We start from the raw sequence: 7998 nt of genomic DNA on the forward strand, positions 1-7998 counted from the left end.
GACTAGGTGCTAATTTTCAGATGTCAGGTCTACATCTAGAATCAAAATGAGCACATACATAAACAACCAAAGTGAAGCATTAAGACAAAACATAGCAACGTCAAACAGCGTCCACACATTTTGCCACAAATACATGCAAAACAACTAAATTGGGCCACAAAAGTGATGTAAATTGACCAAACTAAGACACAAATCAGACAAAAACAGATGCAGGATGATCACAAACAGACACGTCGGCTACAAACTGATGCAAAATGACTAAAATCACACGTGTAACACTTTCTACATATTTGACAACAGAAGAAAAACACAAACAAACTTGGAATGCATTTTTAATTTGGATTTTTTTTATTTCATGCCGAATTAGATATTTTAAAAATCAAGCCAAAGTCTCCTCCCTGTTTGTACTGTAAGGTCAAAGCCCTACTGTACTACAGAGAACCCCAACAATCAAATGATCCCCCTCTGAGCAAGCACGAGGCGACTGTGGGGAAGAAAAACTCCCTTTAACAGGAAGAAACTTCCAACGGAACCGGGCTCAGAAGGGACGGCCATCCGCTGCGACCGGTTGGGGGGATGGAAATCAAAAGGAGACGAGATGGCGTGAACTACAGTTCTAAAATTTGGATTTGAGGGCTGATCCCAAAATTTTATGGTGATGTTTTTAAAAAAAGGATTTGGTGCTAAAAGTCTGCTTCAAGATTTTAAAAGAAGCAGGGCAGTGGGAAAAGCCAAAATGGTCATTTTAATGATCTCTGGCTTTAGTGAACCACCTGAAGGGTTTTAGCAATGTTTTTCCCACCGCAGAAAAAAACCTGGATATTTTGGACGTCTTTGGGGGACCCGGGATGACTCCGAGAGTGATTTTTAGATGTCTAATCAGAGCCTCATCAAAAGATGAATCATTTGCCATCAAAGCCTTTAAGACATTGTCTGGGGAGCCAAACTCCTTGATGAGGCGTTTGGCTATTTTCTTGATGAACTTTGTCTTGTCATTTGTCAGACTTGTGGCAGACGCTGTGCTGCTGAGTTCAGGCTGCATTAGATTGCTCAGACGGTTGATGACCGTGTCTATTTCTTTTGTAGTAGTTGCGATCTGAGCAGCAAACTTTTGGGTCTCAGGTTTAGATTTATAGATGACTCTCATGATAAGGAGCAACGCAAGGTCATTGGAAATTTTCTCAACATCAGAAGATGAACCTGACACAGAATCCATCTCTGATATTTTGGAGGAATCTTTGAGAGAGTGTTTCAGGCTCAAGGCTCCAGATGATTTATCTGGAGAAATGCTCCCAGGTTGTGGCATTTGAGGTGACTTGTCAGATGCCACAGAGCATTTATCTGGAGAAATGCTCCCAGGTTGTGGCGTTCGAGGTGACTTGTCAGATGCCACAGAGCATTTATCTGGAGAAATTCTCCCAGGTTTTGGTGTTGGAAGTGATGCACCAGATTCTTTTCCTCTGCCATCTGAATCAGGGCTTTTTTCCTGTGTTGTGGTCTGTGCTCTTTTAATAAAGTTGTGGATGTCTTCCAGGGCCCCAGAAATCTTGTCCATTTGAATCATTTGATCTTTCTCTTCATTGCAGAAGAGTAAAAGCTTCTGCAAAAACCTTTCTACTGTGTCATCTATGAGGACATAGAGGACTTCAGCAGAAATGCGACGCTTTGAGCCCTGTACTGATTTCGGAGTCCTGGAGATGACCGTGTCTGAGAGGGACCTACCCATTAGAGGTATGGGGATTTGATAGCCTCGATCCACCGTAAGTAGATCAAACAGGTTTGCCACTAAGTCCTCCGTAAAATTCCTGATATGCCCACTATTTTTAAAGTCCCCCAAGGTCTTATCGATGAGGAAGAGTTCTTCTTTCTTTGTTAATTTGTCAAATAACTGATTAACGTCTGATCTAATGACGTTAAAGTCGACTGAAGAAGAACGTTTAATTGCGGTTCCCAGGCTTGCCGTATGTGGAGAAGGGGAGCGATGAGCCTCTGTACTCTGGGGAGCAGCCGTTTCAGGTACTGACCCTGGGAGAATGAAAACTATACTTTCATTGGAGGGCGCAGTTTCCTTCTTGGGGTGATTGCAAATGTTTTGTAGACAAACAAAATGTTTCCTGTTTGCCTTTATTCTTTTTTTCAGCTCTGTTTTCATTTTTTCAAATTGTTTTTTTGCAAACATGGAAAAGTTGTGTTTGCGTGCTTTGAGCCTGGCGTGTGAGGTGGATGGCACACATTTGGAGAAGAAGTGTCTCACCTTGTGGATAATTAAGCCTGCATTAAAGGCAGGTTTGGGTAAGTTACATTTCTCACAGAGCTCTTCACTGCTTGAATCCATGTTAGCAAGTATCTCACCTACGATGTCAACTGCAACCATTTCTACTGGGGTTGGAGCCTGGATACTTTGTGTTTCTGCAGTGGGTTTTATATGGCTTTGTGATTCTTCTGGGAGCTCATCTTTATCTTTTCCTGTCATCTCTCCATCTGAGCTCCTTGTTGACAGAATAACAGAAATCTCTGCGATTGCTGATTTCACTGATATTTTTGAACCAGTACGTTCTGTACTGGAATGAGACCCATTTGTCCCACACTGGCAGCGCAGCTTACATGCTGCATACCTTTTCAGGCATGAGGCAGCGCAACAAACCATGCGGTGTAGTTTCTTAATACTACTAAATTTGCCGCTAACATAAACGGCAGGGTCTACTGGGAAATCGGGGCTTTTTTCAATCAGTGCAATGGTTGAGCTGACCTTTTCTGAGATCTCTTCCTCAACCATCAGCGTCAGCTTGTCAGCGCTCTTATCTTGCTGTTTTGAGACATTAAGAGCGCCGGCGATGGCAGCTGAGATCGAGTCTCCGAGGGACACCCTTATTTTCCCCTCATCCATAAACTCTTCCCTTATCATGGGTTCCTGAATAACAGAAAGGGCAATCCTCAGGATGCTGGCAGAGGCGATCTGAATGATTTCAGAAATCATATCAGCGAGCACGGCATGGACGCTGGAGTCGCATTTTCCATTTTCTATAATGCTCCACTGAACTTCAGAGAGCCTTTCAAAGCACCTGTTGATTGGCGGGATAATCTGGTCTGGTGTGACCACGATTGAATTTTCGTTGATGGTTTCCATTGTTGTGTCACAAATTAGATTTTCTCCGTTTGAGCGTGTGAGAATTTTCTTGTATTACAGAGCGCCGACTGCTGAACGTTTTGCAAACACATGAGCATCGAGTTCTGATTTTTCTGTCTGAGAGCCGTTATTTATAGGCTCGGTTGTCTGTGACGTTACTGACAGACCAGCGCGAACGCCTTTGATCTGCCAGTGACGTCACAAGAAACGCACGCGGAGAGGCGGCGTTCCTTGCGCGCTCACAGATTTGAATGACGCTTTGGAGTTGACGGCACGCCGCAATGCATTGTGGGATCCCGGCACCATTTTCGGGGTCTACGAATCAAAACAAACACGCTGTGTTGGAACGACGATTACAAGATGCTTAAAAGCAGTTCCTGACCCACCAGGATTCATTGGAATCATAGGTTGGAGGACGTTTTGGGGAAATGGCCGACGGTCGAAGCGGAGAAGAAATAAACTCTTAAAAGTTAGTTCTGGGTTTTTATCCCACTTCATATATACACCAGGACACATGTTAGCATAATGAAAGAATTGTAGAATTAAGTGGAGTCAACAACAGCAGCATAGTGCAGTCATATCACAAATGTTAGCGTAATGAAAAAGTCTTACAAAGTCAAATTTAGCTAACCTTCGGCTAAGTTACCTGACGTTAGTGATATCGCCACTTAACGCGGCTCTTTGGTCGGTTAGTTAGTGTCATCCAGGGAAGACGGACGTTGTTTTGCTGTGCTGTATTTTTATGTGAAGTGTATATATTTATTTTTTATATTGCATGTATTTTGTGCAGTGTTTTATTTAGTTTGCATGTTTTTAGTTGCCGGCAAATTGTCCTGGAGAGACTCCGCCTTTTCCCCCGTTTTTACTAATTGGACACACCTGAGAGAAAAGAAAAGGTAATTTACAGAGTGCTCAAGGACACATAAGAGGTTTGGAGCCGGTGTTCAACAAAAATGTAACACGGAGAATGCGAGACAGACAGAGGAAAGACACAGACGATCAGAGGGGAGAGCGAGAGACGATCAGAGAGTAGAGATGATCAGATGGAGCAGACGACCAGCGACTGGGAAGAGAGATTACCAGCGACTGGAAAGGGGAAACGATCAGAGGAAAAAAAGGCAGATGACCAGCGACTAGGGACGCGTAGCGGCAGTCTGGTGGCAATAACGACAAGAGCCAGCTCGTGCACTGCGGGAGAACAGAAGCAGTGAGACCGCGGTGCCGATTGCAGTTTGAGGAAGCGGCGGGCGGAGTTGAGAGCTCTGCCCACCCGGGTAAGTCTTTGACTTATCCTTTTTATAAAGTAAACTGCCAAAGGAATAGTGACTGCCGCTCCCTCCCTTTCTTCAGTGCACCAGGACGTGGAATGCGGGGAGGAAGGCGAGGACTCCGCTGGGTTTCCCTCTTTTAATACTACGCTGGACCTCTTAGTTTTCTGTGACTTTTAGGCCGTGGTGGATTCCACTGGACTTCTAATGTTGTGTGTTATTGATTTTTATTGTGTCTTCCCTTGGCCAAGGTTGTTTTAATTCATTTTATATTTTTAACTATTTAAACATAATAAATTATATTTTTAATTCTACAGTTTTTGTATCGTGTGCTTTTCCCTCGGCGGCTCCACTGCTCTGCCCGCTTTGAGGAAGGTTTCCTTCCTTTTAAAAAACACAAACCATCTTGGAAACATAATCAGCCTTTCCGCTCCGGTGTCATATTAGTTTAGGTTTGTGCCGAAGCTGGGTCTGTTTGTCAGTGTGAAGCCAAACGTGCTTTAACGTTTTAGGAAACACCGAGCAGACGGTTCATACTTGCCAACATTCAAAGGGCTGTTGGGGGGGGGGGGGCAAATATATTTTACAGTGTTTATTTATTCGACAAAATACGTTAAATGTCACCGTTATTATTGGCTGGCCGGAAACAGCGGGGGTGTCCAAATTCAGAGGCTGCTTCCACCTGAGGACCCGCCTTCGCGGTCTAAAGAAAGCCGCGTAGTACGTCACGAGCTCCCTCGGTGGAGTGAAACTGCGTCTGCTCCTTGCTGTCTAAAATGTAACCGGGCGCTGGCGTCAATTCTCCACCGTCTCACACTTTGTTTAATCAGTTTTCTGTTTGACGTTTATTCAGCTTTGTGAAAACCCCAGAGGACCCCTCCCGAGGGATTAATAAAGTTACAGCTGAGTAGTGAGTTGTATGTGAGGCTGGACACTAAGGAGAAAATGATTTTTAATGAATGGCAAGGCACATAAATTGTGCTGGAAGAGAGTAACCAAGTATAGAGATGGAAATGTGCTAATGTGAAGAAAGTGTGTTGAGAAGGGAGAAGGAGTACTTTGGACGAAAATTGAATTAGAGAAGGAAGTGAGGCAACTCTGAAGAGGATGGAGACGGGAGGCATAGAGAGGGTAGGAGTGAAGGCTATGATAAGGTGCGAAGAGAGTAACTGTGGTGCTGCATAAGAAAGTCCTGAGGGGCAGAGAAGTATGTGATGGGTTGAGATTACATCAGAGAGAGGCTCTGAGCCCCTTCTTGTTTGCACTGGTGATGGAGAGGCTGACAGATGAGATCAGGCAAGAGTCTCCGTGGATGATGTTTTCAGACAACCACAGAAAGGATTTGTGGATGTAGTGAAGGTGGACATGCAGGGGGTTGGTGTGACTGAGGAGGATGCTAGAAATAGAGAGATGGAGGCGGATGATCCACTGTAGCGACCTCTAAAGGGAGCAGCCGAAAGAAGAAGAAGCACAAATAATTCTAATCATGCTTTTCTTTTATTCTCAGTACTAAGCTATGTAAAGGAAGTCAAGGTTGTTTCCTCCTACAATCACTTTGGTCATGCTGTTCTTACAAGTGTGGAGGTGCCAGATGGTTTAGACTTGTTTAGATTGGTGCTCTGTCTCCCTTTATCCAAACTAAAACTTTGATGGGGTTTTTTATCTTCACTAAACACTTTTTTGCTTTGTGTTTATTATTGTGCTACTGCAAGTATTTCATATATTAGTCAGTTGTTACTGTAGGGCAGCTCTAGGACAATCCCAGATGTGATGTAGCTTGCTTTTATCCAGCAGATACGACATCTCATGAGGAGGTTCGAACCCTGTACCCTGACCCTCCTGCTGACGCACAAAGTCTGGACATCCAGCAGCAGGCCCTTCTACGTGAACAACAGCACAACAGTTTCTATTTCTTTTAATATTAGAAGTCAGTTATTCATTAATGAATACAAATGGTGACTGAAGTTATTTAGACAGGACATTAAACAATAAACTTCCAATAAATGATGAACAATGTGTGACTGAATGTGTTCAGTGAAAGACTTTGAAAATATCGCAGCATAAAACCAGTGTAAAAGTACTCAGACTACTTTTGGGGGTATTTATTTGATGATGCAACCAGAAAATGTGCAGGTTGTGAGTTTAACATTTTCAACACTGGAGAAGAAGTACATGTACACAGACTAGCTAATGACAAACATTTTTTTTAAATTAACCTTTATTTAAACAGGTTGTTCATTTTTCTGAGCTTATCTGGTGTCCAGTTTCGGTGGCAGTAGCATAAGCAGAGAAGACCCAGACCTTACTCTCCCGAGCCAGCTCCTCCATTATTTGGGGGACACTGAGGCATTCTCTGCTGAGTGCTGTGATCTCCCCAACATGTCCTGGGTGTGTCCTGTCTGTCCTGGTGGGACATGCCTGGAACATCTCACCCAGGAGGCGTTCAAGAGGCACCCTTGTCAGATGCCTGAACCTCCTCAACTGGCTCGTTTAGATGTAGAGGAGTAGCAGTTAACTCGGAATGAGACAGACAGCACCTACTGCTGGGGTGGGCCTACAGGAGGGAGAGCTCATGTCGTCTCTTCAGGACACATCACTGGACCCCAAGAAGCTCTCCCCGGAGCTCCCTTTGGCTGCTGGGGTCGGCATACGTTCAACTTTAAAATCACTCTTGGTTCTTGGCTAGCTTTGTGTTAGCATCCTTTGTGTACTGATGCTTGCAAGAAGCTAAAGTTGCTTTGGCAGAATTTTCTTTCTCATATATGCACACATAAGGAGAGAGATGTTTTATAAGCTTTAGTCATCACCGTGCACTTTTCCTGATTCACACAAAATACAGCAATCTGGCACCTTCCCACAGGGTCTTGCACGAGTATTAAACATGTTCATTTGTGCTTTGGACTGTCACCAGATTTCTTCTAGAAGTTTCTTGCCAGTCAGTAACTATCTTGGCAACACCACTTGAGTTTGTGTGTTGCATGCTAACATCCTTATCATATGTGTAATAATACTAAAGCTTCATCTTATGCACACACAAAAAACAAATATGGCTCCTTCGTGCAGGGTTTTCTGGTATGTTCATTTATGCTTCCCAATTAAAAAAAGAAAAAAAAAAGAAAAAGCAAAGTTCTTGCTTCTCAGCCACTGCGGCCACATCCTCACCGTTTTTTAGGCAGTTATATAAACATACTGTGAGTGAGTCATAAGCTTAAATACAATAGTTGAAGGAACAAAAACGTAATGTTTAAAAATACCAGTCAAATCTGATTAAAGTAAATAAATAATAAGTATACAATGTAGTTTTAAGACTTCTCAATGTTTCGTAACATTAATGTTCTATGAACTCGTGAGTCCAGAAATCTGAATGTCATGAAAAGTATTATTCGTGTATTATTATTTTACAATACAAGGTTGTTTTTTTCCTGATACTTCATGCAAACCACATTTCTCCAGGCCTGTCCTAATCAGCTTACTCAGTATCACTAGATCCAATGCTGCTCCTCCAGCAGAGCACACAAAAGTAGGAGAGACCAGAGATGCCATGGCTTAGTTAGGAGACTGTTTGCTTCAAGGCCACTAGAGGGTGCTGCCATAAAACTACAA

The 7998-nt window shown here is 43.3% G+C and overlaps 1 protein-coding gene and 1 long non-coding RNA gene across 2 annotated transcripts in view; both read left to right on the forward strand.

The window, feature by feature from the left end:
* LOC309689087 (uncharacterized protein) overlaps positions 1-3394 on the forward strand; it is a gene marked incomplete at its 3' end in the record, with an annotated part of 31072 nt that extends 27678 nt beyond the window's left edge. Inside the window, exon 4 of the transcript XR_014271245.1 lies at positions 1587-3394. The remainder of the gene's footprint in view (positions 1-1586) is intronic.
* A 34-nt stretch (positions 3395-3428) lies between these two features.
* On the forward strand, positions 3429-4709 carry LOC309689095. The gene is made up of 2 exons (XR_014271249.1): positions 3429-3596; positions 3945-4709. It is a non-coding gene; the product is annotated as an uncharacterized lncRNA (long non-coding RNA).
* The last annotated feature ends 3289 nt before the right edge of the window (positions 4710-7998 follow it).

Source organism: Aulonocara stuartgranti (assembly GCF_965226115.1).
Source record: "Aulonocara stuartgranti genome assembly, chromosome: 15".
Taxonomy (NCBI): Eukaryota; Metazoa; Chordata; class Actinopteri; order Cichliformes; family Cichlidae; genus Aulonocara; species Aulonocara stuartgranti.